The 23,460-nt window shown below is 38.4% G+C and overlaps 1 long non-coding RNA gene across 6 annotated transcripts in view; it reads left to right on the top strand.

Annotated features, from left to right (window-relative positions):
• LOC146544778 (uncharacterized) overlaps positions 1-23,460 on the top strand; it is a 104,281-nt gene that overhangs the window by 75,774 nt on the left and 5,047 nt on the right. Inside the window, exons 3-7 of one of the 6 annotated variants that reach the window (XR_014882645.1) lie at positions 2,326-2,403; positions 3,293-3,537; positions 4,363-4,534; positions 7,894-8,020; positions 13,657-13,877. This is a non-coding gene — a long non-coding RNA (uncharacterized LOC146544778). Of the gene's footprint in view, positions 1-2,325; positions 2,404-3,292; positions 3,538-4,359; positions 4,535-7,893; positions 8,021-13,656; positions 13,878-23,460 lie in introns of all 6 variants that reach the window. The other 5 variants (XR_014882646.1, XR_014882647.1, XR_014882648.1 and 2 more) reach the window with 5 other exon arrangements.

Raw genomic sequence — 23,460 nt, forward strand, 5'->3', positions numbered from 1 at the left:
AAGAGGAAAAGGGCACAAACTGGAACACTGGAAATTCCATTTAAACCTAACAAAGAGCTTTTGTGTTGTGAGGTGGTCAAACACTGGAGTAGAGTGCCCAGAGATGTGGAATCTCCATCCTTGAAGGTAGTCAAAACCCAACTACATACAGCCCTGAGCAATCTGCCATGATTGATCCTGCTCAAAGCATGAGTGGTACTGGACAAACTTCTGAAGTGCCCACCAGCATCAGCTCCATACAATGACACAGGAGGTAAAGCCTCTTCATGACCAATTGTGAATATTCAGTTATTGCCTGTGGTTAGAGTTATGTAAGAAAAAAACTTTAACATTTAATTTTGAATTAAGCATCCCTGTTGCTGACATAAATGTCGCTTCATGCCCTCATTTGTTTTATTTCTGGACAATGCTTGAAATATATCTAATAGTTCCTATTTTATATTTTAACTGGTAACAAGAAGAATATTTGTTTTCTACCAATTCCTAATGTAAAAAACTTTTACAGTTACAGTATTATTTGGTAGAAAAAGCTTTAAAAAGCTTTTATTGATGTAAAAGAAAAATTAGAAGTAGCATGATTCCTTTCCCAGGAATGTTATAAGAAGACAGGATAATCAGATTGAGAAAAGTATACCTGTAAAAATTATTGCAAAATATTCACTTTAGGTTTATAAAACTACTACAAACTGTTATTTGATGAAATAAGCATCATTTCAAAAATAAAAGAAGATGGGAGAAGGAAAAGAATGAGGTTTGTAGTATAATTTATATTGCTATTATTTTCCTTCCTAAAAAAACATCCAGTTTAAAACCTCATTATTTGTGTGAATCATATCTTTTATACAAAAGGTCAAAATGAATTTTCATATTGTGAGGTCATGTTTCCCTAGCCAGGATAAAATATATTGTACAAGAGAGGTTATATGCTTCTTGGCTACAGTTCTCTTTGGAATATATTCATTTTAGATGTTTTAGAGGAACATTACAGAAGGATATTTTAAGTTAATAGATATATCAGATAACAAAAATGAAACTGCTGTTAGCTCATCCTAACATATACATAGTGCAGAGCAAGCCAAATACATTTAAAAGAAGATTATAGTTTTATATTTAGAAGAGAAATGTACAGATAATTCCTCATCTTGATGAAAGTGGTGAATTTTCAGTTCAGAAAGATCTTTAATTTGCAAAAATGTACCTTGCCTCTCCTCTTGCATTAAAAGTCCAGACTCCATCTATAAATCTTTAACTCTATAAAAAAAATTCCAATAAGCGTATACTTGCTAGTCTTAAATTCTACAGCAATTTTTGATATGAGGTTACAGCTACAAAGAGGTATCTACTTTCAGACTACCTGGGAAATATGATTAGCCAAAAAGTCACATTTTCAAGGAACCAGATGTGAAGCCAGAAGTGCTGTTTGAAGTGCTAATCTTAATGTTTCTTCTACTTAAGAAAAGATTTCTACCTCAGCTTAAGGTGCATCTCATGGTAACATTTGTTCTTCAGCCACTCAAACCAGCCATGTAAGCCCCTCTCGCCTTGCGCTGTCCAAACCCAGAAAAAAGCCTTAATTTTTTAATTTCGCTGAACACTAAATTTGAGCAGCTGCAGAGCATACACTCCCTGCACATTCTTTCTTTCCCAGTTATAATTTTAATAAGGTAGAGTCTTCCAGTAGAGAATGTGAGATGATTGAATACTGTACATTGTTTAAAACAGCAGTGGAAAAACTCCTGTGCAGAAAATATAACACTACATTGAGCTCCTCAATTCTGGAGACCATACATGTTAGTAGAAGAGATTCCCCACGTGCTAGTAAAGATCTCCAGATTTTAGTAGAAGAGAGCTCCACGTGTGGATATGCAGTCACTTTGAATGCTTCTCCGTGTTTGTTAGTGCAAATTGTACTGACATTGATCACTAAATGTAACACCAAAGGTCACATCACGAATGATCCTATTAATCTTGTGTGATCTCCTATTTCACTTTACATTCTTGTGTGATCTTCTTGTCAGATGAGAATCCATCACCTTGCTTTGACTAATGTTTTCTTAAATTTTAGTGAATGTATGTCACAGCTTGCATATTGAGTTAAATGCTGGCTTGCTATTGTAGAAGCCAGCACTGCTGTTAGCCTGTCAACACCAGGTTTCAGAAGAAATTCCTTTGGTGAGTCTGCCTTCAGCATGGTGCCCTTCAAATTTGCAGTTCAGCCCTACAGAGGGTTGTCTTGCTGGTTCAGTGTCTGCACTTAAAGCACGACTTTGATTTCAGTTGTTTTCCTAGTACCTTCCACTTACTGAATTAATGTTTTCTTTACAGAGCACCTTCAGAGGCCATTTGAAAAGATACATTTTTAAAAGATACTGGGAGAGGAAGGAACGCTGAGGCTGTATACAGGTATTTAAACAAAACTTTTTTGTCCTACATTACCTTTGAAGACACTTCAGGAAAACACATTTTGTACTCAAGTATTCCATGCCATAACTTTGAAACTAAAGCAATCAAGAAACAATTTAAAAAAAGAAGAAAAAAAAAAAAAAAAAAAAAGAACTACTATCTCCTCAAATAATATTACCATACATTTAGTACTTATTTTTCCATAATGATAAAAAATAGTTTCATTATTGTAAATGAGCACTTACGATATATTTTGGACTTACTACAAGAACTGTTGAAGTGAGGTATTGGGATGTCCTGAATAATTTTCTTTAAGCTTTACTACTCTTAAGTAACCTGACTATTTCACATGAGTGCCAATACAGCCTTTATGCCAATCCACACCATGCTATCCAGTTATTTTTCCCTCCCACATCTAATCTGCTTTTCAGCACCTGTACCAAAGCCAAACTGCCATAATGAGAGTCTCAAGTTCAGAAAGTTATTTAAACCTGAGAATATTTGGCATAAGGGCGGTAAGAGATTTTTGTGAGGAGTATACCAAAAATTTGGGTCATACTGAAGAGAACAGGACAAATTCTGCTATCATATATCAATGTAACTGCTATAACTGGTAGGTTCCTTTGTGTTAATGAGAGGAGGACTTGGCTGAGCATTTATCTAATAGGTTAAATGTAAATACAGTCCAGTAGAGAACTGCATTTTCCAGACTAATCTAAAGTGCTGCTTTGAGTTATGTGTCCCTTTCTTATTTTAAAGAGAATGAGTAGGATAAATATGATCTAATCACTTGCTGATATTTCTTAGAGGTGGGAGTAGGAAGAGGCTTTAGATTTCTTCAGCTATTTATTCTACTTTATTTTTCTTCTTAACATGACTGTCTTCTCAGGAAAACTGCAGTTTTGGATACAATCGCACTGAATCTCTGCCCACTGCTTAAATCAAATTGAATCTGAGCCTTTCCAGAAGACTGGGAGAAGATATGACAATTGTTTAGAGCTCAAATTAAAAAAAAAATGTCATGTCTGCACTGATGTTTAAACTGGGAATATGAACTTGGATTATGTGAGTCATCCTTACAAAAACTCCTGAGTGGATACAGCTAGGAAAATTTAATGGAGATGCAGGCATATTGTAAGTGGCCTTGATGCCAAAATCAATGATCTCTCTGTATATTTATTCTTTACATCTGGATTTGGGAGAAAAATTTGGTATGGCAGGGTTGGGGGAAGGGGCCTCTGTATAAGGACAAGCCCCTTCCCCTCATTGCGGGGCCATGGAAACGGAACCCCTGCTTTCCAGTGTGTGCTTGACATTTCATCAAGCTGGGTTGTGAAATTAGCTAAACCAGAACAAAAGCAATATCTGATGAGTCTCTTGCAAATGCACAAGAAGAGCTAGGAGGAACAAAGGTTTAACTGAATTGTCATGATCAGCTAGAAAAGATTATCAGAAGGGGTGTTAGAGCAGAAAAACCATTTAACTGCACAAAGCCATAATACAATGTCTAAATATGGACTGATTTGGCACAGTAATAGTTTGTGAAGTTGTAGCACTAGTGTATTTTTTTGTTTACTGTTTTACTCTAACAATATTTTAGCTTAGATTTACAAAAAAAAAAAAAAAAAAATCAATGTAGGAGGATTTTGTCCTTTGTCTATATAAATAGTACGTGTAAAATGTTTGCTAATATCACAGAATCTTTACAATTATTTGTGGCTGGCAAATATAATGCTTATAAAGTTACCTTTATATTCTAACCTGTCTTGTAAATTCATTTGCATTTTCATTCATGCCCAAATGAATATAGACACACTTGGACAGGGTTTGATCTATGAAGAATATTTATGACAAATTGCCATTTTTTAAGAATCCTCTGTGTATTTACACAGTTGAAATTTTTCCATACCTCCACTATCTCTACTATTGATGCCCGTTGTTTTTTTATTGTGGTAGCAGCAACAGGAGGTAAAGCTGTCCCTGGACACTGAAGAAATGCCACACAGACTCTCACAGCACAAAGAAATGGTGAAAGGTGGAGGAGATGTGGAGAAAGAATGATGTCATTCCATTATAATCTATGTAACAAAGTAAACATACAGTTAGCTGGATATTTTGTGGAGGGCAAAATGTAAGTTCTTACTCTGTCTTGTTTATAGAAACACTTGCCAAATTTCATTTTAATGCACTGGTTGACATTTTATGTTTGTGTTTTTTTGTTGTTGTTCTTTCTTTCCTCCTTATTTCTGAGTTGGATAGACTCAGAGTTCCTCTCAACTAAGTTTCTGCAATTAAAATTTGAAGAAACTTATCTAGACTATGAATTGATGAGTCAGCTCCAGACAGCAGGAGTGATATGTAAAATATTATGGCTTATATCTAAAGCTAGCTAATGAACTCAAGATACTATTAGAATGTTTAAAGTGTAACTGTTCTCTCTTCACTCCCCACCTGATATTTTTTAATGCCTTCTTATTTCACAGATAAATTAGTGAATTACAAGAAAGTGTTGTTCATTTGTACACTTTTATCAATGTAGAATGACATCACTTTACTTCTGTTGCTCTTATCCCTTATTGTGATTCAATTACATTTAAATCTGTTTAGTGTCTTAGTAAAGATCACATTTATCCATTATTTTAGCTAACACAACATTAGATGTGTTTTCAGAGTTTTCAGTACTGTTTTCAAAGTCCATTTCCATTGTCAGAAAGGATATATAAGTATCTAAAGAAAGAGAACACAATCCTCTGTTCTGATCCCTTTCCTTTGCCCACTTCTGCAAGAGGAATATGCAGAATTTTGAAACTGAGGTGACTGTACATCTAGTTTAATTCAAAGACCTTTTTCTTTGACAGAAATTTATCAAAAAGAGAAACTATCTTACTAGATCTTATTTTTAATTATGAAACATGGTTATGAGATCAACAATTTATTGGGAACAATTGATTTGTAAACAACTCAAAAATTATTTTAAAAAAAAAGGCAAGCAGCTCTAGCATCAAGTGTTTTCTCTCAACCTATGACAGTGACTGTAAAAGCAGCATTAAAATTAAAAGCAGTACCCTACAACTAGGTATGAGGGAATACTGTGAGTTTTAGAGTCAACCTAATCTGTAGCTGCTTTACATAATGTACATAACGATGTTTAATACAGAAATTAACATTTGTTTGGCCCTTTAAGTACCTTTACACTGTATGCAAACTAGTATTCAACCTAAATAAGGGTTGTTCAAGCTTATATAGGCTTTTTATGGTGAATTTTTAAGTCAAACAGCTGCCACTGATTTCTTTATCAATGTACACTCTTGGTAAGTTCAGCACTTATAAAGCAATTCTATCTGTCCAATAAATAGCTGGTGACTGCGAGTTCATTGTTCACAATTACCTTAGGAGTATTCTGCCTCCCTTGTTAATACCTACTTACTATGTATAAAGACCGCTCTGAAAGTAATGCTTCCTATTTTATTATGTTGGCCCACAGCAGAGGTTGAACCGTCCTGTCAGTATTCTGTTACACTTTGTTACTGTGTGACAGATGACAAAAGAGGGATCAGTTTTACAAAATGGCGATTGACATGGAACTGCATATGAAAAAAAGTGTGGAATTGAAATCCTCCAGGCAGAAATACTTGCACCCATTGACGTTCATTGATACTTGCTGAATGTTTATGGAAACAATCAGATGATGTGATCAATGTGAGGCGGTGAGGTGGTATGTTTCAGCAGTGGTGACAGTAACAGTGGATCACCTCTGCTGATTTTTACGAGTATAGAATGCAGACTCTTGTTTATTGCTGGCAAAAAAAGCATAGCTAAAGATAATGGTAATGACTGTGCTGGGAAACAGTGTTTTGTAGCTGAGAATTTTCTGTCAGGTAGTGTAATTGTACTCTTTGTTGCAGTTTCCGCAAAAACATAAAGGAGTCATTGCTTCCTGAACAGCCTATTTGCAATGGTGTGCTTTAAGACGCAGCTTCTTAGAAGTACATTTATTGTGCTGCCATCTCTTGTGTCTACATTTTTTTTCTTTGTAGAAAACTAAGGACTGTTTACTACCTTCAGATGAATCAACAGTCAATCCCTGCTTTAGAGTTTATGCTGTCCAAGAGGGACTTAAATTTTATCTTAACGGGCAGAAGAGAATGAAGAAAGGGCTATGTTTCTCATTTTATATACAGTATGGGTTGGATGAAAGCAGGAGTTGCGTAGCATGTAGGGAGTATTGCTCATATCTCATAAATGTGTATTGATACATATGGCATTATTCAAATCCTTTTCATGATGAAGATAGTTCCAAATTTTATTGAATTTCTAAATGAATTCTCTTCTATCTCTAGATGATATTGAAATCTCTATCATAATCAGACCAACTTCCTCTCTTCCTCATACCTAGATCACTTCAAAAGATGTTACCAAGAATGCTTTCTTCCACAATGAGAATATATTTGTGCTAGTAGGAAATATTTTATTTTGTTTTCTCTTCATGGTACCACTTAACTTTGACTAGTGTGCTTTTTTTTTTCTTCCTGATTTACTACTAGCAAGGAATAAAACTCTCTTAATTTCACATACAATTCAAACAATATCATTTTCATGTGTAGATATGGGGACCTACTATCATTTAGAGATTTCCAAGTAGAACATACTATTTGTAAGCACAGTTTGCAAAAATAATCCTTTATCTCTGGAATGGTGTTTTTTTGAGCTGAAAAGATGTAAGATGAGGCACTGAAAACTATCTGGTAGTAGGAAGTCTGGTGTGCTCTAAATAGACAGCACAGTGTTGTCTGAACATCCATATGCCACTCACTACGTGTTCTAGGAGGTGTGTATTTCCTGACTGCTCTGCACAGATCTTGTCCTTCTGTCTCAAAATACTTAAGAGAACTGGAGTAGAGTCAGAGAAGGATGTCTGAAAGTGTAGAAGAACTTCAGAACAGAGAAAATCTTTGGTAGAATAGGACTTGCCAAATTGTAAAAGAGATGACGGAGAGGATCTAGAAGAGGACTGTAAAACTGTGAGAATGCTATTATGGATTGAAATTAAAAAGACAGAGATACCACTTGTCATGTCCAACAGGTGAGTTAGACACTGAGTGATATGGAGCTTGACATTCCAGCTTGTTAAGTTGTTTCTGCAGGTATATCTGCCAACATCGGGACATACTGAATATAACTGGCTGGTATTTAACTTGGTTTATTTCATTTCTGCCCATATCTTGCCTGGTTTTGTTAGTGCTGTTCAGTTCCTCATAGCTCTAAATGCTAAAATATATAATCATCTCAAGAAAGCATAAAATAGAGATTTTCTTTTTCATTCTGCCTCTATCAATCATCTCAATTGTTGAAAATATTGAATAAGATGAAAACTTGTCATAAAATGATTACGTAATCCTTTGCATCAACAAGTAAATGCTGTTGTAACAGATATATTTTTAATTTTTAATCACAGTATTTCTTTTAAAGCTTTTATTCATCTTCTGGCAGTGCTTTATTCAGTACATGTGCATGAGTCATTTCTTCTGCATGGATGGATGTAAGGGAATCTGTTGATGTGAGACCTTCATTCTTTGCTGGCAAAGTAAATTCCTCACTGGATTCCATGTGGTTGAAGGTAAAAGTCACATTTTTCTTGGTTGCTTTTTTATTTTTCCTCACCAGAATTCTCTCTCCCTTACAGATGGGATAATTCCCCTAAGGTCTTCAAGTTTAATTAAAGATAAGAATATGCACTGCTAAATTAAAACTGTTAAAAAAAAAAAAAAAGAAGGATAGGTGCAATTAGCAGTAGTTACTTCTGTAAATCAAACAGTCCCAACACTGTGAAAAATGTAAGAATAACAGCAGAATATCTTTTTTTCTCTGACTCTCAATCCGAATTTTGGTCATTTGCTGTGGAGACTAGCTTCAGAGCAGGTAAAGTTGCACTGGGCAAGGGATCTGGAGTGAAAAAGACCAACAAAAAAGCTCTTTATAAGGCTTTTTTGAAGCCAACAACACTGCTGCGCTTGTGCTGAGGAACACAAGCAAGGAGTCCACCTTTGTCAGGTGTGAGCAGTTGGAGATGCTCAGCCTGGTGGTGGAGCTCAAGGAGGTGGTGGAGCTCAAGGAAGATGGTCCTAAGTAAGGACCATCAGGGAGTGTGAGTGGGAGATTGACTGGTGGACTTGCTGGCATGCCAGAGGGAAGGGTGCCGGGGAGGTACCCCCAGAAAAGTGGTTGACCCCCTGTCCTGTCACAGTCAGACAGACCTGATAAAAATGAGGAGGGCTGGAAAAGAGTCCCGACTCGTTGTCACTGGAGCTTCCCTGCCTGCCTATCCCGCTTCCCCAGCCCCCACTAAGCAACAGGTTTGAGATGCTGGAAATTAAATGAGAGGTGAATGGGAAGAAGATGGAGGATGTGCCTAGGAGGGAGCCTTGAGACTGTATCTATCAGGAAAGAAAGGAAGGTGGTCGTGGTGGGCAACAGCCTTCTCAGAGGAACTGAAGGCCCCATATACAAGTTGGACTCAAGCCATCAGGAAGTGTGCTGCCTTCTTGGGGCCCAGATCAGGGACATAACTAGAAAACTCCCAAAGCTGGTTAGGTTCTCTAATTACTTTCCATTACTCATAGTTCAGGTGGGCAGTCATGAAATTGCTCAGAGAAGCCTGAGAACTATGAAAAGAGATTTCAGGGGTTTAGGCTGTTTAGTTCAAAGCAGCACAAGTGATACTTTGTTCTATGCCTTCAGGGGCAGTGTAGGACACGAAGCAAGCTTGGAAAGCACAATTGGCTCAGAAGCTCGTGTTGAGGCAGAAACTTTGGGTTCTTTGATCATGGGGCAGTTTACTCGGTCCCTGGCCTGTTGTCCGTTAATGAAACCCACCTATCTCAAAAGGGGCAACGAATCCTAGTGCAGGAAATAGCAGAGCTCATCAAAAGAGCATTAAACTACCTACAGCGGGGGAAGGGGACAAAACAGTGCTTACCAGAGATGAGACTAGGGGAACAATGCATGGGCTGGGGTGAGGCAGATGACTCATCTGAAGTGCATCTACACCAATGCATGCAGTATGGTAAACAAGCTGGAAGAGCTGGAAGTGATCGTGCAGCAGGCTAGTTATGACCTAGTTGCTATTACCAAAACATGGTGGGACTACTCCCATGACTGGAGTGCTGTGATGGATGTTTACAGGCTCTTCAGAAGGGACAGACTGCTCAGTCTGGTGGTGGAGCTCAAGGAGGAGGTGGAGAGAGTGAGGACCATCAGGGAGTGTGATCGGGAGAAGGAAGGAAGGGTGATGGTGTGGCTCTTTATATTAAAAAGTGTTTTGATGTTGAAGAGCTTCGGGTTAGGAATGATAAATTTGAGTGTCTATGGATAAGGATCAGGCGTAAGGCCTGTAGGGGCGATATCTTGGTAGGGGTATGTTATAAACTGCCTAATCAGGATGAAGAGAAGGACGAGGCATTCTATGAGCAGCCTGTCAAAGTTGCGTGATTGTCAGCACTTGCTCTCATGAGAGACTTCAACTTCCCTGATATAGCTTGGAAATACAATATAGCACAGAGGAAGCAGTCCAAGAGGTTTCTAGTCTGCATGGAAGATAGCTTCCTTACACAGTGGGTACAAGAGCCTACCAGGGGCGGTGCCCTGCTAGACCTGGTCTTCACTAACAGATGACTGAAGGGAGAGATGAAGGCTGGGGACTGTCTTGGACAGAGCTGGGTAGTGCTTGACCAACCTCATCTCCTTCTACAACTGGGTGACTAGACTGGTAGATGAGGAAAGGCTGTTGATATAGTCTACCTAGACTTCAGCAAAGTCTTTGATCCAGTTTCTCACAATATTTTCCTGGGGAAATTGGCTCCCCATGCCTTGGACAGGTTTAACCTTCCTCAGGTAAGGAACTGGCTAGAGGGCAGTGCCAAGCAGGTAATAGTTAATGAATTTAAATCCAGCTGGTGACCCATTGCAAGTGGTGTCCCCCAGGGGTCAGTACTGGGGCCATCTTGTTTAATATCTTTATTGATGGACCTAGATGAGGAGATTGAGTGTACTCTCAGTAAGTTTGCAGACAACACCAAGTTGGGAAGAAGCGTCAAACTGCCTGAGGGTAGGATGGCCCTTCAGAGGGATGTAGATAAGCTGAATCACTAGGCTGAGGTGAATGGGATGAGGTTCAATAAGGCCAAGTGCTGAGTCTTGCACTTGGGCCACAATAACGTCATGCAGTGCTATAGGTTTGGGTCAGAGTGGCTGGATGACTGTGAAGTTGGTTGATGCTTGCCTGAATATGAGCCGACAGTGTGCCCAGGTGGCCAAGAGGGCCAACAGCATCCTGGCCTGCATTAGGAATAGTGTGGCCAGCAGGAGCAGGGAGCTAATCATCCCTCTGTGCTCAACACTGGTGAGGCTGCACCTCAAGTACTGTGTTCAGTTTTGGGCCTCTCACTACAAGAAAGACATTGAGTCCCTGGAACGTGTCCAGAGATGGGCAATGAAACTGGTGAGGGATCTGGAGCACAAATTTTACGAGGAGTGGCTGAGGGAGCTGGGATTGTTAAGTCTGGAGAAGGGAAGGATGAGGGGAGACCTCGTTGCACTCTATAACTTCCTGAAGGGAGGTTGTGATGAGGAGGTATTTGGCCTCTTCTCCCAGGCAACAATCATGACCTGAGGAAATGGCCACAAGTCGTGCCAGAGGATCAGACATAAGGAAAAACATTTATCTCACAGTGGTCAGGCACTGGAGTGGCCTGCCCAGGGAGGTGGTGGAATCACTGTCCCTGGCAGTGTTCAAGAGGCGTCGGATGAGGAACTATGAGATATGGTTTAGTAGCTTGTGGTAGCAAGGGTAATGGATGGACAATTGGACTAGATGATCTTGGAGGTCCTTTCCAGCCTTGTGATTCTATGATTTTAAGTGTCGTAAGAAAATATTATCCACTCATTGGAAACAAGACTTGTCAAACGTGAATACAAACATGAACATATCTTCAAATATCTTCACTGGTATTCTGGAACCATTCTTTGACCTTTAAAAATATGTTCCAACTCAAACAATTCTGTGATATCTATGACGCTTTCTAATGAGCTTTAGCAGAACTAAATTGGAAAGTGGACGAAAAATTATGAGCTGGGACTTGTACATCTATGGCAACTTCTGGAAGTATTGTGTCTATTATCTTCATGGTGGTGATGCACTGACATTATCACAATGTATTAAAGCAATGCTACACACCTCATTCATGTCACTGACATAAATTTTAGTTACACAGAGATGACTGTGGTGAACAGGCTGGCAATTTTGTTTTCTTCCTACTTCTGGATTCTTATTTATTTCCATTGAAAGTTTGAATAGCCTGATGTCTGCCATACTTAAGCTAGTTTCCTTTCCCATGCCATTTCTCTTGCAGCTTGCAGTAGTAGTTCCTGTTATGTACAGAAAATTTTTGCCTTTTAAAAAAAACAATTTCAGCATGAGATACAATTTGTTCTAAAATGATGATAAAACTACACTGATATTCTAAGTTTTCTGCTCTATTTAAGACAGTTAATTGATGTTGTCAATAACTCCAGTAGAGAGCATTCTGAGTTTCAGTTTTTAAGTTTTAGGGAGTTTCCAAACTGTAGTTGTATATTACAAAGAAAAGCAGTACAGTAAAAAGATAGTTGCTGTAGCCAGCAACAACAAGTAAGTTTCCAACTTTTTGGACTTAAGCATCTAGTTGATTTTTTTCCCAGCCAAATGGTTTGGTCCTTCGTTCTCCAAATTCTCAGAAATATAAATAACTGCATAAGAATTAGGTCATTTAGATAATGTACATTACTGTTAGAGCTGATCTAATGTGAGAAAAGTCTAAGAGTATGAAGAAAAGGTATCCAAGCCCAGGACTGAGTGTCTGGGTGAAAAATATTTTTATTAGCAAAACAAACATAGTCCCACTGTATACTACTTATTTCTCTATTGAAAAATGAGGATAGTACCTAATTTTAATGACAATAACATGTCTTCATATGGTGTAAATCTATTACTAAGTCTGAATATTGAACCCAGATGAATATTTACTCTCATATCCTTTTCTCTTCAAATGCTCAGAAATGAAACGTCTATAATCACTGTCTCCAGTACAAATAAGTTCTTTAGGCTGCTCCCATTTCACAACTGAGATGAGTCTTGGTACTCAGGAAGACAAACAGCTCTGGCTTATACCTGTGCTGGTGCAGGGGTCATGCAATCTTTATCTCAGTGTCTATCCAATTTATATTAATACACCAGCTAAAAATGAACACTAGCAAATTAAATAGCGAGTCTAAAATGTTGGCAATATCTAAAGGAGATTATGATACTATGACATTGTATTACCTGTCTTTGGATGTCTGATGAAAAGATGAGCTAAACAGTCTATGCTTCAGTCTATATGTAAAATGCTTATTGTACAAAGCATTTCCCTAAGCTGAACTCTCTCTCACTGCTAACACTGTTGACTGTTCAACTCCTCCTGGAGCTGGATAAGTCAATCCACTTGTTTTTAAGTGGCTTCTGGCACTTTCCGCTATTCTTAGTAAAAAGCAGTTCTTAATTTTAAGCAACCTGGTCTAGTGGAAGATGTCCCTGCTTATAGCAGGGGGTTGGAACTAGGTGATCTTAAAGGTTCCTTCCAATCCAAACCATTCTATGATTCTATGATCTTGCCAAATAAATATACGTTTCCAGAAACAGCATATAAAACATTACACAGTAAAAACAAGTGGTAGTGTTTAAAGTAGTCAGACAAAAATATTGTAACTGGGAAAAGATCTTGTACTGTAGACAACAGGGTAAATATGTTTGAAGTAAGTATATCATTTATTCTTTATTGTCTATCACAATGCAGTCGGCAGTAACAATCTGAGGTCATGAAATGTTAAAAATGCAACTTTGAAATTGGAAGCATGTTTACATCATTGTTGCTGTGTATCCAGAATGAAAGCAATACAGTAACTTTAAGCTATGCAATATAATTTGTTAACATCCGCCAAAATCTAGACAGGTAATCCTGTTGGTGACCATAACGAGAATTCAAGAAGTTTATTTTTCTGAGAAGGACTTAGTCAGAAGTACCAAGGCAAGTAAGGGTTTCAGATGTTGAAGATGTAAATATTTTCCTTTGCAAAAAGTTTACATGTCATTCTCAGTTGCTCAGGGAAGGAAAGGGAGATTGATGAGCTTTTTTGACTGCAAATAATGCGAATATATTTTCTGATTGCATATGTCTATAGGAATTCTGAATAGCTCTATCCTACAACATTATTAAGAATCTAAATAGAGAATTATCTATAAGAGCAGCCTTGTTCTTGTTGCAAGAATTAAAGACCAGATGGAAGAGGAAAATCACAGAATCAAAGAATTGTAGATGTTGGAAGGGCCCTCTAGAAATCATCAAGTCCAAACCCTCTGGCAAAAGGGTTCCCTCCAGCAGGCTGCACAGGTAGGCATCCAGGTGAGTCTTGAATATCTCCAGATAAGGAGAAATCTTATGCATGTGGAAGTTAAAATGTGAACCTGCAGTATATTTTTCCTGTCTGAAAATGAGGGTAACGATTCAAAGCATAAATCCAATTTTATTTATCCATGGTTGCATTTCTGAAATTCTGAATAACTTCTAAGCAAATTATATTTTTTTCTTAAATCAAAATTAGCAAATTGGCGCACCAATCAATCATCTGAAATTTTTCTTATTAAAGAAGTTCTTTCTAGATACTTATGTATGATGTCCCTGTATTAAAAAAAAAAAAAAAAAATCAAAAAGTTACTAGATCTATGAATAGTAGGACAAAAAAAACCCCAACAAAATAAAAACAGTTCCACACCCCCTCAGAAAATCCCACAAAATAATATCTGTCAAAAAAAAAAATAAAAAAAGTAAAAGCTAACAAAATATCCTGGTGCCAGCAAAACTGTTAGTTTGTTAATACCATTTCCCATTTCCTCACAATGAAGCCCACTATCCACCTCTTTTATGAGAATTAGAGAATTGTTCAGTCTTGAAGTTAATGCCATCCCTCTCCACTGCAACTTTTCACTGTGAAGATAAGAAGTAGCCCCAAAATCTGGCTAGGTATTTCTAATCTTGCCATTCTGAGTTTCCAGAGTAGGCATGCCTGTTTCCTGCTGTCACATGATATACTGAGTGGATTTTCTGTAGACCCTAGTGTCTGTGGTAACTCCAGTCTCACAGTTTTGGGTGAGAAACAGGACAGTTATTCTTGAGTTATATTGAGCCTTAAGGTTCCAGCAGCCCTGCTTATTTCTGCGGTCTCAATAAGTGATATAGATTTGCTTTGAAGTTATATCAGAATTTGATAATGGGAGCTGAGGCAACCAGCCATCATTATAGCTAGGAAAAACAACTTCTATCCTAAAACAAGCCAGCCTTCTTGTAATACTACACAAAGATAACAAAAACATTCAGGAAAAAAAAAAGCCTTGTCCAGATTTTATAGAAGTTGTATTACAGTAGAAGAAGATGACCCTTCATTTTTGGCTTTCTTTTCTTCTCTCAGCTCTTTCCTGAAGCCATGTTTTGATGGGTCAAATAATTCAGCAGCAGTAATTGCTCAATCACTCATCAGCACTCTTAGACCCATGACACAAATTCCATTTCCTGAGTACTGACACAGTTGTCTAAGTCCATGATGTGGGCAAGGTAATCAACTGGATGATGCTTTCTGTTCTTTCTTTTTTCTTTTTTCAGTCAGAGAAAAGAGGATTTTTAACTATGTATCTGATAGTAAAATTTAAGCCAGGGAAAATGCATGGGCTATTTTTGTTGAGACTTCTGAGAGAAATACATATGGGCTTCAGTCCAAAGTGAGATTTTCATTTTTATTGTGTACTTCTTTTCCTTTGGCTTCTTGGCTATGCTTTACTAGCAATGAAAAATCAAACTGCTTTTATTTTCAGTGGAACCAGGGTTCTACCTCAAGTTCAAACCAAAGAATAACACCAAACCTTGGAAAAAAACAGTTCACTCAGAAGCCTAGATAGTTAAAAATGAATTCAAGAAAAAGAGAGAACAATGAGACAAACAGAAATTTACATTCTCATAATAAAATAACCTCATTTTCAGAATGCTGAAAAATCAAGATACCTGATAAGTAATTAGAATTCGAAGTTGAATACCAAGCAGAAGAATACAATATACACAGGCGTTTCATACCCTATAACAAAAAACTAAATACAGACCTGCGCAGCTCAGAGATATTCAGAAATATTTTCAGTACAATATTGAAACACTTCAGTGTATCAAAAGCAAAAATACTGTGAGCCTCTGAAAGCCGGAGGCCATTCCTTCAGATGAGGTGACAGTAATAAACTCAGATCTGGCTTTCAACCCTGCCTCAAATAATGAGAAAAAACAAGTAATAGGTCACCTAAAATGCTTTCCAGCACTAACCTGTGGAGATATACTGTAAATCTACTAAAAAAGTAGGGAATTTTTCTGTTTTATTACCAATGACAGTTTATAAAATGAAATAGTATTGTTATAATAGTACAGAATAACAGTTTATGGTGTAAAGATTAAAGGCAATATCTTTTCCCCTCATTTTTGACAGTAACACCTAATTCCATTAGAAGCAACTCTATGTGGCTATTTTTATCTTTGTCAATAACTGCAAAATCAGTTTTCTTCCTTGACAACCAAAACTAAAATGCAGTTAAGGGAATTTTAAGTATTCACGTTCAGGTTTTTTGTTTTTTTGTTTTTGTTTTTTTTTTTTTCTTAGGAGAAATTTAATTTTCTTATTAAGATCAAAGGGACAAAATGAAACACTAATTTAGTTTTTAAGCATTTCTGACTGAGGTGAATATATACCATGCTCATAATTTCAATGGGAATCTCAAAGCTAGCCAATGATTTTAGGTTAAAAGACAAAAGAAAAAAAACCAATTCACTCTTTCAATAACTGTAATTCAGTGCTCCATCTGAGAATTACTTTGATTTTGTTGTTATTGTTGTTGTTATATGTTCAAGTAAAGAAATCTGTACTCCACATAAGAATTAATTTCTTGCAGATAACTGAAAATCTTGTTTTCAATCAGTTTAAATTACATCTTTAGGTATTGAAAACTAGATAATCGTTGAATGTCAATAGATAACTGTTCTTAAGTATCCATTATTTTGTGTGTTTTGAGGAAAAATAAAAGCATCTCAATGTGAGACAAAACAGTAGATAAATGGCTTGAAAAAAAAAACAGAAAATCAAAACACATTAAAACAAGTAAACTGAAATTGAAGGGGCTTCAGCTTTTTATATGGTCTCAGTACAATTTTCCATTGATAACTGTATGAAATAACAGTAAAATCAAAGAAAAAACGGACCTATCAGTATTAAAAATAATGCGTAATATGCTGTTATACTTCAAAATAAAAAAGCTATACAGGAAAATAGAATATTCTTTCCTACCTTCATTACTGGCATCTCAGATGTTTTGTAGGGTATAAGATGAACAGTCATTTAAATACTCTTGTAGAAAATTATTTCATAGAATCATAGAATCATAGAATCACCAAGGTTGGAAAAGACCTAAAAGATCATCCAGTCCAACTGTTCACCTATTACCAATAGCTCCCACTAAACCATGTCCCTCAACACAACATCCAGTCTTTCCTTGAACACCCCCAGGGTCGGCGACTCCATCACCTCCCTGGGCAGTCCATTCCAGTGCCTGACCACCCTTTCTGAAAAGTAATACTTCCTAATGTCCAGCTTGAATCTCCCCTGCTGTAGCTTGAAACCATTCCCTCTGGTCCTATCACTAATGACACGAGAGAAGAGGCCGACCCCCAGCTCTCTACAACCTCCCTTCAGGAAGTTATAGAGAGCAATGAGGTCTCCCCTGAGCCTCCTCTTCTCCAGGCTGAACATTCCCAGCTCCTTCAGCCTCTCCTCATAAGGCCTGTGTTCCAGACCCCTCACCAGCTTTGTTGCCCTCCTTTGAACACGTTCCAGGGCCTCAATGTCTTTCTTGCAGTGAGGGGCCCAAAACTGGACACAGTACTCGAGGTGCAGCCTCACTAGTACTGAGTACAGGGGAACAATCACCTCTCTGCTCCTGCTGGCAACACTGTTTCTGATGCAAGCCAGGATGCCATTGGCCTTCTTGGCCACCTGGGCACACTGTCGGCTCATGTTCAGCCGAGCATCAATCAATACCCCCAGGTCCATTTCCTCTACGCAGTCCTCCAGCCATACCGCCCCAAGCATGTAGCGTCGCCTGGGGTTGTTGTGGCCGAAGTGCAGGACCCGGCATTTGGTCTTGTTGAACCTCATACTGTTGGCTTCAGCCCAGCTCTCCAGTCTGTCCAGATCCCTCTGTATGGCCTCGCTACCCCCAGGCAGATCCACACTTCCAGCCAATTTGGTGTCATCTGCAAATTTACTGAGGGTGCACTCGATGCCCTCATCCAGGTCATCAATAAAGATATTGAAGAGGACAGGCCCCAGCACCGACCCCTGGGGAACACCACTCGTGACCGGTAGCCAGCTGGACTTAACTCCATTCACCACCACTCTCTGAACCCGGCCCTCCAGCCAGCTCCTTACCCAGCCAAGAGTGTACCCATCCAAGCCTCGGGCTGCCAGCTTCTGCAGAATATACCGTGGGAGACAGTGTCAAAGGCTTTGCTGAAGTCTAGGTAGACCACATCAACAGCCTTTCCCTCATCCACCAGATGGGTCACTAGATCATAGAAGGAGATCAGGTTGGTCAAACAGGACCTGCCCTTCATGAACCCATGCTAGCTAGGCCTGATCCCCTGTCATCCCGCATGTGCCGCATGATCTCCCTCAAGACAATCTGCTCCATAACCTTCCCTGGCACTGAGGTCAGGCTAACAGGCCTGTAGTTCCCCGGATCCTCCTTACGACCTTTCTTGTAAATGGGAGTCACATTGGCAAGCCTCCAGTCTTCTGGGACCTCACCAGTCAACAAGGAGCGCTGATAGATGATGGAAAGCGGCTCAGCTATCACCTCCACCAGCTCCCTCAGCACTCTTGGGTGGATCTCATCTGGCCCCGTAGACTTGTAGCAGTCCAGTTGGAGTAGTAGGTCTCTGACTGTTTCTTCCAGAATCACAGGGGGGTTAGTGTGCTCCCCAGCCGAGATTGCCAGGTCAGAGAGAGGAGTATCCTGAGGATAACTTGTCTGACTTTTAAAGACAGACGTAAAGAAGGCATTCAGAACCTCCGCCTTTCCCTCATCCTCAGTGGTCACATTCCCAACCTCATCCAGCAAAGAGTGGATATTCTCCTTTGTCCTCCTCTTACTGTTAATGTATTTATAAAAGAGTTTCTTATTCCTTTTCACCCCAGCGGCCAGGTTAAATTCAAGCTGGGCTTTTGCCTTTCTGATTTCACCTCTACACATCCTAACGACTTTCTTGTATTCATTCTGAGTTGCCTGTCTCTCTTTCCACAGCTGGTAGATTCTCTTTTTCTCCCGGAGCCTCAAGAATAGCTCCCTATTCATCCACGCCGGTCTTCTTCCCCACCAGCTTATTTTGCAGCTCAGGGGAACTGCCTGCTCCTGCGCCCTTAAGACTTCCTTCTTGAAGAGCAGCCAGCTCTCTTGGACCCCTTTACTCGCTAAGACTGAATGCCAGGGGACTCCCCCTATTAGTCTCCTGAACAATTCAAAGTCCGCCCTCCTGAAGCCCAAGGTAGCAGTTTTACTATTCCTCCTCCAGGCTCCACCATGAATCGAGAAATCTATCATTTCATGGTCACTCTGTCCAAGACAGCCTCCAACCTTCACATCTCCCACCAGACCTTCCCTGTTTGTGAACAGCAGGTCTAGTGGGGCAGTTCCCCTCGTGGACTCTCTGACCAGCTGCATCAGGAAGTTATCCTCTATGCATTCCAGAAATCTCCTAGACTGCTTCTTCTGTGCTGTACTCCCAGCATATGTCAGGGAAGTTAAAGTCCCCCATGAGGGCAAGGGCAGGCGACTGTGCAGCTTGTGCCAGCTGCTTATAGAATACCTCATCTGTCTCTTCATCCTGGTTTGGAGGTCTATAGCAGACACCCACCAGGGTGCCTGTCTTGTCAGCCCTTCCTCTGATCTTTACCCAAAGGGATTCAACTTTATTGTCCCCAGTCACAATCTCAATAGCATAAAAGCATTCCCTAACGTAGAGAGCCACCCGCCACCCCACCTTCCTTGCCTATCCTTCCTGAAGAGTTTGTAGCCATCCATTGCAGCGCTCCAGTCATGGGAGCAATCCCACCACGTTTCCGTTATGGCAACTAGGTCATAGTTTGCCTGCTGCACAATGGCTTCCAACTCTTCTTGCTTGTTGCCCATGCTGCGTGCATTAGTGTAGACGCACCTCAGCTGAGCCCCTCACCTCTCACCTAATCCCAACACCACTTCCCCAGGCTGATCTGTAATAGGCCTGGCTTTATCCCCTTCCCCCTTCCTATCTAGTTTAAAACTCTTATTTATTTCTAGTTTAAATTTCTTATTTACTCTTCTTGTGTTTTAACTGGTAAAATAACAGGTAGAAATCTGTCTGAATTCTGTTTGCTATGGTATCTTTCTCAATCATATTTTGAATTTTTATTGTTTTAAATCTTCTATTTTTGAAGATTGCAACATACACAGTTGGAAATGGGCAAAATTAAAAATAAAATAACTCTCTGGAACTAATGCAAAAAAACCATAATGGGGGTTACGGTCAAGAAGAAAAGATGTCTGAAAAAATTTAGTACATTGTATAAACAAAAGTATTTGTCATAGAAACAAGTCTGAACATATTTTTAGTGAAATCTTTTCAAGAAGGATTTTTAAGGAATTCACAACCAAAAATGATTTTGGATTTTTCCAAAACAAATACTTTGCATAGAATATACATTTTACTCCCATAAACCACAAATAAAAGAAAATTGGTATGAAATAAAGCTTTTTTATTAAACAGTTGTTCAATTAGGATTTTTGGCCCTAATCCTGTACTTATTAAGACTGGTGGCAAACATCCCTTTTTTTTTTAAAAAAAAAAGTCTAAAGTGTTTATGACATTCAGGTAATCCTGGAAATGAAAGTAATCATCCTCAAATGTCTCTAATATTTAATAAGGAACATGAGTTCACTGAATTTTTATTATGATCTTCAGAAACGTTCTCAGTTCTCAGTGGAAAAAAATAATAATTGGGCATGTCTCAAGTGCTGAGAGCCCACAATTTTTCTGTCGAAGAGAAGATGGAAGATCTTGGAGAATTTTTGTTCTGTTAAGTTTGTACTAAATCTCCAGTAACAATTACAAAGTTTTAATTATATAACGGGTGATGAGGTAGTCTCCATGATGTCCAATAGTAGAAAAATTCTTGATTTTTAAGTACTCTTTCAAAGTATTTTAAGATGTGATTAGAGGATTGGGAAGCTGGGAAACTTAAAGCCAGAACGTTGGGGGCCAGAAGAGCTGATTCTTTATTGTCTGAGGTCCTGATGGAGGAAAGCCCTTTTGGTTGTGCCTTGGAGAAGCACTGGGTGTGTGGCTGAACTTGTGCCCTCTCTTCTAACCTGACACAGATGAGCTGTAGCCAGGAAGCCTTCTTGCAGTGTCTGGTTGCTCTGTTTCCAATTTCTCAGCTGGAAAGTATGGATTGGGTTAGCAGCCCATTAATGTGACCTCTGAGTTTGCAGAGCATGGCCGGGTCACATCAGGCTAGTGACGACTGCAGACAAACTGAGCTGCACTCACCTGCTCAGGACGTGGCCTTTGCCTCTGACAGCATCCAATGGTAGCTGGAACAAATTGAATAATCTTTAACTTTATAAATAAAGCAAACAAATACATTGAGGAAGAAAAGAAACAGACCTGTGGTATTTGATTTTGCCCTGGACTGTGGATGATCAGAGCAAAAAATTATGTTGAGTCATGTAAGTAAAATTTAATAGAAAAATATATTTCTGAAATAATTTCTTATGAAGAGTTATCTATTCATATCTATATTAAGATGAATTTGCATTCAAACCATTTCTCTTGGAAGGGGAAACTTTTTTTCCCACTCTGTTTTAAAGTGTTCATGAGTTATTGCTTTGATGTGGATCAGAGAAAATCCCTTAAAGTTTTGGAATAAACTGGGGATACTCTTGAAATCTACATCTACAGTACAGTAAGTTTGTGAAACTATTTCAGTTTGCATTTCTCCATGGAAATGACAGTGCGTAAATCTACAATTGTAGCCAGGGGAAAGAATGTTATAAACGAGCTCTGACAGTGTGATTTTAAAACTGAAATGCCCAGACATGAGTCTGTACATGTTGTTTAATCCCTCATTTTATAGCATTAGTTTTAACTGGTAATAAAAAAGTTGTCTAATATCCTTCTTGACTGATCAAGTCCTTGTGGTAAAGTACATAGATATGAAGTCATGCACAAGAACTTCTCAGAATCATCATAAATCAGATAAATTGGTGGGGATGTAGGTAACATGAACTTTTTTACTACCATACTTAATTCTGATTACATTTAATTCAGAAGCTCTACATGCTAGAACAGACTTAATAGAAGATGCTGGCCTCTGTGATCATTTGCAAAGAGTAATTTTATTTCCATTATGGGTAGACAACCTAACAGAACACACTGAAAAATAAATGGATAGAGTGACTTTTAGAAATGAAGCTGTATAATTACAATATTTTATTAAATAAACAATAATTTATTTTAATCTCTTAGCTGAGATGAATGTATTTGGAAAAACCAAAACTGTTTGCTGGATAACATAATATAAACAACTTATACAGTATACCTATTACTAGTACAGTAAATAGTACCGTTGCTAACAAACCTCTAAACATTTTAAACTGATGTTTGATTTGAAATTAAACCAGTCGTCTTTCTTCTTTTTAAGCACACTTTTTCTTTTATTACTTCTCATTTATTATTAGTGGAAACTGAAATATATTTTTTGCTGTTATCTTCGTACTTTCTGGTTTACATTCACAGGCATGGGATGTGCTTGTTATGTTTAAGAAGTTGTTAGTGCAAGCTACCCCTATCAGAATCTGACAGTGACTCCTTGAAGCCCATTAATCTGCTTTGATAACCACTTCTGCTACAGACACATAAAATTCAGTCTTGCCTGCGTGAGGGAAATAAGTAAGTTTTAATTGTCCTATGGAAATTACTTGGTGTCCCAGACGGAATTACTTCTCTACGTTATTTCAGTGTAATGATTTCAGTGTGTCAAAGAGACTTCCAGTAAAGTCTAAGGAAAAGAGGCCACTGAAGTCAATAAGCCCTGAATTAGAGCCTTGGATTTGGTTCATCTCTTATCCCATGGGTAAAATAACAGTACTTCAAAAATAAATAAGTGGAAGTCATCTTTTAAATTAGAACAAAGGGTCAAGACAAATCTTTAGTTCTTAGATAATGAATGTATAAAAATTGCTCAAAGATCTTCTGTCGGAATAAAGATTAGAAAAAGTTTTCCTATAAATTCTGCTTTGCTCATCATAAGACATCAGCAAATGTTTGCAGTCATCATGATCTTCACCATATCATTCTTTTCATCTTAATGAGTCTAAAATTTCTTGCTCCTGAGACTGATTTTGTATCTATGGTAGTAAAAATAAGAAAGAGGCAACAAAAATGCTGATGCCTAGAACTCCTTTTCTTCCTTCTGCATCTTTCAGATTATATTATTTTTTTGATCAAGATAATTTGAAAGGCCCTACATTTAAAAATCTGAAGGAAAACAGTGATCCACAGTAAATTCAGGAAGGGGACAGATCTGAGATTTGTTCCTACTTGGGGAATGCTTTGTGGCTTGTAAGAGCAAGCTGTGAGCCTGTGAGCCTGTGAGTTTGTTACATACATTCACAATGCCAGTAGGGTCAACTAGGTGGAAGGTGGCAGCTTAGTTGGCAAAATTCATTTAGCAATGAGTTTGCCAGCACAGAATTATCTTGATCCTGTTATCACATTTCATCCCTTCTCATGAATTCCCCACTTGGAACTCTTGTTCTGCACAGCTCAAGACCCACTAGAAAAACCTACCATTCTTCTGGTAGCCTCA

Source organism: Meleagris gallopavo, chromosome 3, assembly GCF_905368555.1.
Source record: "Meleagris gallopavo chromosome 3, MGAL_WU_HG_1.1, whole genome shotgun sequence".
In the NCBI taxonomy this organism is placed as follows: Eukaryota; Metazoa; Chordata; class Aves; order Galliformes; family Phasianidae; genus Meleagris; species Meleagris gallopavo.